Raw genomic sequence first — 9,472 nt, forward strand, 5'->3', positions numbered from 1 at the left:
TGAATAGATACAATATATAATAAATATATGTAGATTAATATTTGGTCATGCTAAGAACAATAGTAGACTTCATTGAATGAAACTCTATTTCACTCTACTTTGCCTCAAATGAACATTGAGTGTTAAGGAAACTTGGAGCATTTTATTTTAGACTGTCCAATGCATAACCATGATAGAGAGAAAAAATATTTTACATATTAAACATAAATTCAGTAGACATTCCTACAGTTTAGTAGATTTGTTGAGATCTAATGACATAACTGTTTATGAGGAAATAAATACTTATGTTAAGCAAATAACATTATTCTATGAAACACATTCGGATAGTGTTACTGGCACTATCTGAGCCTTTTGTACTATAAAAAAATAATGAGAAAAGTTCATATAAACATAGGTCCGGAAATGCTTTGTTACTGAGTAACAGCCAACAAAAGATTTCACCCACAATTTAGTACCCGAGGTTAAATGATCACTTGCTGGGAGTTTGGTAAGAGGGATTTAGAGACAAGTTCGCTTCTAAATCCAAATTGGTTTTCTATTACCTAAAATATGATTAAGGTCCAAATACGATTGCAATTAATATTTAATACACGTTTCCAATATTTTAGATAGTACAATGTAATGAGACCAGCCTATAATTGTTTAAATCAGTTCTACCGTTTGCTTTTAATATTGGAATTACCATTGTAGCCTTGAACTAATCTGGATAGAATCCAGAAGTTCAACTATGATTAATGATGTAGGTCAAAGGTAACATCAAATACTCAATATAATTTTTATAATAGTGGCCGGTAAACCATCCATATCGGGAGCTGAGCCGCCAATCATCTCTCTGACATACCTCCAGAAATGATGCAATTATAAAACTATTATTTTTTTATCACTTAATATATTGACTGTTATCCTGAAAGATCTTGGATCGCCCAATGAATCCAATATTTTTGACAATAATAAGTAATTTTTGAAATTTCACTAAGCCAATAAGTTGATTTCTAAACCGGATGTAATAAGTTCTCAAATTTTCATTCGAAGGTTTTTTTTTAAAGTTGTTTATTCAACTTATATCTTTCTCCATTATTAAGTATTAGAGTTATTGTTATCCAAGACTTTAGTTTTTATTACGATTATTGGGGATTTTGGAGGATTTGACTGATTTCTAAAATTGTGATACATTTCGAGAAATTTGTTGCAGTTCATAATAACGTTTTCCTGGGTCATGATATTGTCCCAGGAGTGGGACTATATTAAACCTTGAAGTATGTCCATATCAACATAGGTTTTAGTCAAGTCTGTGGTATCACTGTTCGCAAATTAATTGCCAAGTTTGATCTGTTGCGGTAACGCATTTATGGTTGTCCGAATGTAAACAATAACTCCATAGTACCTATTCTAATTTTCAGAAGTTCAAACTATGTCATAATTGCCTAAATTTACAAAGAATTTATTTTTGTTAAACCTTTTAATTAAAAAAAAACTATTTAAGCTGTTCATTATACATATACATTTGATCAGATACAAAGTGAGAAATTGAACTACATAACACGTAAAGACACCAACAGAACATTAGTCACAACTGTGTGTCAACCATTACAATTACAAATTCATAAGGTGACATCTAATGAACTTATTATTCGCTATTTCAAAACGTGTAATGGAATGCAAATTGCTGCTGACAGAGTTTTTAGCAAATATCTAAGGACTATCCACGTTCCATACGTAGCATAGCAATGGTGGGAGGATGATTCAATGAGAATGTTGCGTTTAGCTCCACTTCACATCCTCATGCCACCCGGTTGTACGCACAGCATGATTATAAAAGACATGACTGTCTTTGAAACTTTGGTTGGTAGAATCGCGTATGAATCGATGCCATTGCGCTCAGTTGATATAGGGGTTTGTGTCCTTAAAAAAATGTTGTTCGATGATAGAGACTACTTTCATTTATTTACTTAAATCGCGTTTAAACACTGGTTTCCTATTTATCTAAAAAAAAAAAAACAGTAAAGTTATTTCTTTTTTTTTAATCCAGAGATTCCCTTTTAGCAGAAAATTACAAACCAATATCGATTTCCCCAGTCTTCTCTAAGGGCCTTGAAACAATTACGAGACAGCAACTAGTAGAATATCTTACCAAAATGGTATGTTGAGTGAACACCAGTATGACTTTTTAAGGGGAAAATCAACGTCTTCAGCTGTAACTGAATTCATTGCATCTTCACTTGATAAAAACCTTTCATCGATTGGTACTTTTTGTGATCTCAGAAAGGCGTGTGATAGGGTGTCCCCGAGAGCATAAAAATGTCAACAACCCAGCACTGTTTAAAGCTTGATTAAAGGACTTTTTAGTATCTGAAGTGTTTTAATCTGTAGATGAGTTCATGTTACGCCGCTAGGACCACTAATTTTTGTAACTTAGTACCGATACTGAAGCCATGTATGAATGAGAGGGAGAATGGTAGATTGTAGATGTTGCTTTGCTTTGCTATAGTGATATAAAATGCTTTAGTACCGTTGAGTTTGTTTTTGATTACACAGTAACACTGTAGTGATTAGGCTATTTCATTACTTGCTTCTTTCTGTTATGTTTAGGCCATGGAGCGTTATGAACATTTATGGTGCTCAGTACAGAAAGTTAAAAGCCCAGTAATGCTTAAAAAGATAAACACTTTTTAAATACTGGTATTTCTTTTCTTTAACTTTATCTTCAATTGATCCACAGGGTCTGGGTCAACAAAACAGGAGTTTAAGTCATAGGTTGTAACCCCTCTCTATTTATAAAAATATTTGGGGTATGTTTTAACTTTGTTAAACTGAAATTATACTTATAGTTGAACCATGCTCATAGTTCAGTTTCATTTTAATTTTCATTGATATTTTATTTAGAACAGCTGACCTACACTAAAACACAACACTTGCGCTTAGTATTTTTTTTAGAATGAAGTCCATGTGAATCCGTAGGATTTCAGTACAATAAATGCCAGTAGTAAACTTGAAACTGTTTTTATTTCAAAAGACAGAGTTAAATTATTTAGGACCAAAGTAGAGAATTGGGTTTTTATACAGGGTGTCAATTAAGTCTGGAACCTCTTTTTTAATTTTTAAACCACAATTTAAAAAAGTACCAAAGTTCACACGTGCTTACTGGTGATAGTAACGCACATATCTGCCCAATTACCGACCAGATAATCCCTTTGGGGGACGGTCCACAAGGAGTCAGACAAAATTCTTAAATAGCAGCATAGGTCAAGTTTGGTATCAAATTAAAGGTCTTACTTAGCAGAGTACAATGCCGCAAACCGGACTTAAAAAGGTGGATTCATTCAGTAGTTATAGCTATTTGAATTTTAAAACAATTGAACAATGTAAATTATTAAGTATTACAAGTACACCAATTTTTAAGTACCTGTGATCAAAGTAAGTGTTCAAAATGTTCCCCTACCATCGTCTGGCAATGTCCTAGGCGGTTGTAAAAGTCATCCACTGCATTTTGAAGGTAGTCACGAGGAATATCTTGAGCTTCTTGGACTATGAGATTTCTTAGGTGCTCCAAATCTCGAGGCTTAGTACGATAAACTTTATCTTTGAGGTATCCCCAAAGAAAAAAATCCAGCGAAGATAAATCAGGGGAACGAGCAGGCCACTCTACTGCACCACGTCTTCCAATCCATCTGTGAAGGAATATTGTATCCAAGTATTCTCTAACAAGGAGAGCAAAGTGTGGTGGTGCGCCATCTTGTTGGAAATAAATTCTTTGAAATTGTCGACCAAGAGCAGCTTGTAGTGCAAGAATTAACTCATTTTGGAGCATTGCTAGATACGAGTCACCATTTAAATTACCATTGATAAATAATGGGCCCATAATTTGATTTCCTATAATACCTGCCCAAACGTTAAGTTTCTGTGGATGGTGTGAATGACTCAATCTGCCACTTTCACATTCTAACAGTAGTTGTGTTATTCGTAATAATTATTGATTCCTGGCTTCGATTACTACATTGTCAGATGATGGGAGGAGAACATTTTGAACACTTACTTTGATCACAGGTACTTAAAAATTGGTGTTTAATTGTAATACTTAATAATTTACATTGTTCAATTGTTTTAAAATTCAAATAGCTATAACTACTCAATGAATCCACCTTTTTAAGTCCGGTTTGCGGCATTGTACTCTGCTAAGTAAGACCTTTAATTTGATACCAAACTTGACCTATGCTGCTATTTAAGAATTTTGTCTGACTCCTTGTGGACCGTCCCCCAAAGGGATTATCCGGTCGGTAATTGGGCAGATGTGTGCGTTACTATCACCAGTAAGCACGTGTGAATTTTGGTATTTCTTTCTATTATGGTTCAAAAATTAAAAAAAGAGGTTCCAGACTTAATTGACACCCTGTATAATGTTTAAATTTTAGTCTCTATTGTTCTAACTATGTTCTAACTAAATTAATAAAGAGGGGAGTGTTGAGAAACTATCTGGCCGAAACTGTCCTTTACAACTCTCTCATGGTCCGAGACCGCAGACTATCCAGAAGACAATGCGCAACAAAAAGCTCTATTGAAATTCCGAAGAAAAACTCCACAAAACTATACCATATCTCAGCCTTGATTAAAATATACCATCTTAAAAAATCCTGACAGTATGTGTACAATAATGTCAAAAGCCTTATTTACCTCAAAAAAGAGAGTCAAATTGTGCTTATTTTGACTTAACAGAAGCCACAACCTTTCGAAGAAATAAAGATACAGTGGAAATTGTAGAGAGATTATAATGAATCCCTAACTGAGATGAACACATTATATTATTGGTTTGAAGAAAGAATTACAGTACAGTAATGAACTAAATTATTGTACTGTAATACAATAATGCACATTAGGTTATACGTTATGGGGAAATACACAATTTGGATTAATCAATATTAGTCTGAAGCTATCAAGTTTAAAATTTCTTTATTTTATATTGGAAATAGCTTTAATAATCTTCAAATCTGATGTGAGGACACCCGAGTTACAGGAAAGTTGAACAAGAGAGTCAAGATAGAGGATAGCTCAAATCATATTCTATGACGAGTAAAGAAGATAATTTGTTTTAAATCAGTTTTACATGTATACCTGATTCAATTTTCCATTTTTAAGAAAAGTGAATTGATCCAGATATTAAAAAAAACTGGATTTTGTGAAAAGAAATTAAATTCAATACATTAATTAGTAATGGGACATGTTACGAACTTAGATTGAACGTTGATAAGATTGATCTGTTTGCTGGAAGATGATTTAGATTTCAATATACCAGAGTAGTTGTTGATAAAGTAATTATGTAGAAATTTCTTGGAGATTGTGTATGATATCCCATTGAGTTTCAATTCACCTACCTCACAGTTAGATGACAAACATGATTATTTTTAACTGGTGATAATTTTCTAAGTTCCTCTCAAAGGGATATGATTGGCAACAATCAAGTCCCTGGCATGGTCGGATTTTACTCTAGTGATACGTTTTTATATTCAAACTTCTTTAATTTATACTAATTCTTAAATTCTGGTGGGCCATTGATCTGTAAAATATAAGCCTGTTGAAGTTTTTGTGTTATTTGTAACATTATTATTTGACAATATTTGATTGTTATAAACTTAAATTGTTTTATGAATTAAAGGGGACAATTATTTACTTCTGGATTATTTAAATGCAGTATAAAAATACATTGGCTGCTCCCCTCTGGAAAAATATGTGGATATATATATACATACATACATATATATATATATATATATACATATATATATATATATACATACACACATATATATATATATATATATATATATATATATATATACATACATATATATATATATATATATATATATATATATATATATATATATATATATATATATAATGTATATATTATATACACACAAAAGTAGTTTTTACCATGCTTTGTTTGTAACCCATTTGAGATATTTTCTCACTGCTTGGAAAAGCTCCTCTAAAGGAAACCTCCATAGGGTCTTATAGTCCATAAAAAGGCAATTGACATTCTCTCTGACCCAGGCCCACTTGACTCTTGTAGGGACTTACTGAAACATCTAAACATCTTAACAGTTACAGGACTTTCATCCTGAAGATAACAACAAAGAACAAAATGTAACAAGAGGAGCAGACATTAACAATTATCAAACAAGGAAAGCCAACAATTACGAGTATGGTATGCCCTCCTTATCCACTGCCTACATATATTTGAGAAACGACCATCATACAATAGTGCTAAATATTAGAACATCATTCCTGATGAAATCAAAGCTCCCACCAGTAATTGAGGAGGACCCTCTACGAACGATTGCTGATCTGGCCATACTAGTCTGGAGGAGTTTATACATGGCTACTATGAATTTTAAACTTTGACACTTTTAATACATAATTCAATGTACTCAACCATATAAGTGCTAAGCAAAAATATGTTTTCTTGAAAAGTGGCAGAGCATACAAAAAAGTACGAGCTAAAACAAATTGTATGACTCTAATTTAATTCCTCCTTGTACTTTTGTACACTTTACCCTTTCTTTTGTAGAAAAACTATATATCAATATAAATTTAAAAAATAATAACAAATATGACAATGGGGGTTTAATGTTGTTTTTACACAATCTAATAATCTTTTAACTTTTTTTTAAATGATACTCTAATTTTTTTATTGTTTCATTATTTTTTGTAGGTTTACTCTATGTACTATTAAAAAGAACAAATAAGTAAATAAAAAAATTTATTTTATTTATATTTTTACTTTATTTCATCTGACAAAATGTATGTTATAAAGTATACTGCTTGTGATTAATGCATGGTTGTTGAGATAAATGTTAGACCATGATGAAGTATACTAGTATATGACTGAGTATACTCACAATAATAAAATATTATGAATGCATTAGTTTGTTTAAAATGAGAAAACAATAGGTTATTGATTTCAAATATAATAACACTGTGTTCTAATACTGCTGTAACAGACATTGATCACTGATGAAATGAACAAACATTTGTTTTGTTATTCACCGGTCTATGGGTAGTACAATGCATAACAGTGTTATATGATTAGTACTACATTTTAGTTATTCTCATATAGTCTAGCTGCAGTTTATTAGAATAAATAATAAAACTAAACTATATCAAATGCAGAGTTTTAGTCTAACTTTGGTACTTTTAGTATGTACATGAAGTGCTTCAGAGCATAACTTTTCAGTATTCATCTAATAAACATAAAGATTGCACAATGCAAGTATGTGACATTAAAAGGGTTATTGGTTTAAAAAAGAATAGGTACACATAATACTGAGTTTGCTTGTAAAAATTATTTTTCCTTGGATAAAAAACTATATAAAAAAATACACAGTCTCTGAGGAAATTTTTAAGTTATCATTTTATTAACAAGTTGTCATAAAATATTTATCATTACTACACAGTCTGTAAGCTATATGGTTTCACAAAATTCAGAAAAAATCAAATACAATTAACTGTCCTTATATCAATAATTAAAAGTTTTATTCAATGAGGTACTTCATCAAATCAAAGTCAAGCAATCACTGTTGTGTATCTATCACAGGCCTTTAATATATCTTTTTCAGAGGCAAGAAAAATAGGAACAATGTTTTAGTAATTTCACAAGGATTTTAGGCATTTAAGGTGGTATTTGGTAGTTGGTACCTTGTAATCACAGTCATAAACAATTTTCTTGTATTACGTTTCATTAAATAAAATATACCACTAAACGCATGTAATTCATTGAAGTCATAACTCATATACATATTGTAAAATATTCTCAACTTCAACTGGTTTTTCTTGGACCTGGATAACATAATACACAAAATTACCACTTTGGCTATAAATCCTTGTAGAGTTATAAAATATTACTTTTTAATATTTCTACTGTCTCAAGGAAATAACTTTCTTAAAGAGAAGTGACTCTCAAATAAAGTAGAAAGCAACAAAACTAAACACTGATTGCACAACTGTAAGTTGTTTGGGTGCACAGAGCAGAATAATGAACGACTTGTGCAGCGTTGTATCACAATCTGTCTGAATTAGGGGTGTGTGAGCTTAACAAGTATTTGTCAACCATTTATATTGCCCATTACCTATTGGTAAGTTTTTAGAGTAATAAATGTGTGATTTATTCAAATAACAATTCTGTTGTATTCATTCTGCTGCTTAGTAAGATTTACCAATTTATGAACTTACAATATTAATAATTCTATAACATCAGTAATAACATAATCAAAAGACATCTGAAACTTACGCCAATTTGGATGTTCAAGAACACAACAACGTTAACAAAAAATAACAGATTATAACACAGACAGTGATGGAAGGAAATGGAGAGTGAGTGATTCATAGTCACTTAATTTATGGAGGTTCACAGCTAAAATTGCATTTAGTCTTTCATCACACGAGTAATAATTTTGTTACATCCTAATTTGGATACATGAAGTGTGTCCTGCTAGATGTACTGAAATAATTTCCATATGTGTACCCGATTTTTGAGGTTAATTTAAAATCAGTAGAATAAAGAAATTCTACCAAAAAAGTTACATTAATCTGTGGCAGAAGCAAGGACAATAGGTTCTTAACCTTGATACCTCAAAGTTGAGCCATAATGTGTAGTAGAATATAGGAGCTTAATCAGATAGAAAATTCACATAAATTGTAGTATTGTTTTTGTTTTTATTCTAAATCTTTCAGCACAATACAATTTAGCATACTTAGTTGTATGTAACAATCACTTTATTTTCTTTTTCTCAAGTGTTTGCTTTAAATTCAGAAAATATTTCATTTTAAGCGATGACACACTCAAAATGACAATATTGATACCTTTAGCTTTACTAATGTGCATTAGGTTACTTCATACCACTCTGATTTGACTATTGGCCATTGCATTAAAAGGAAAATTTTAAGGTGATACAATAGGCTTTGTTATAAAATTTAAAGATAGATCATGTCTATAACGAAGGACCTCATGTTCATAGATATCAAGTTTTATTCAGAAATACATTAGGTTCACCAGTAAAATCAGTAAAGAGGTAGTAAAGTTAGTAACTTTCTCCATTTTCTCAACTTATTTGTAGTCCAATTTTAATGTGTGTATAAAAATCCCAAATATCTTTCAAACAGAATTTATAAATAAAAAATAAAAACAGAAGGAACAAAAGGATAAAAATGAACCAAATCAAATAACAGGAGTTTGGTTTATTTCACATGTACCTGAAAATTTGTCCTTATATAATACTGAGTATTAAACACTGCGAGTAAGTCGAAAACGGAAATAGACAGGTGTACTTGGCTGAACATAAATAACTTAAAGTGTACAGAGCCTTGGCTCACAGTCTTAGGTACGGAAACTAAACAGAGAAACAATAATGACTACGGTTATAATAATATATTATTAAATAATAGAAACATACACAAAGGTAATACCATATTGCCAGTA

Source organism: Homalodisca vitripennis, chromosome X (genome assembly GCF_021130785.1).
Source record: "Homalodisca vitripennis isolate AUS2020 chromosome X, UT_GWSS_2.1, whole genome shotgun sequence".
Taxonomy (NCBI): Eukaryota; Metazoa; Arthropoda; class Insecta; order Hemiptera; family Cicadellidae; genus Homalodisca; species Homalodisca vitripennis.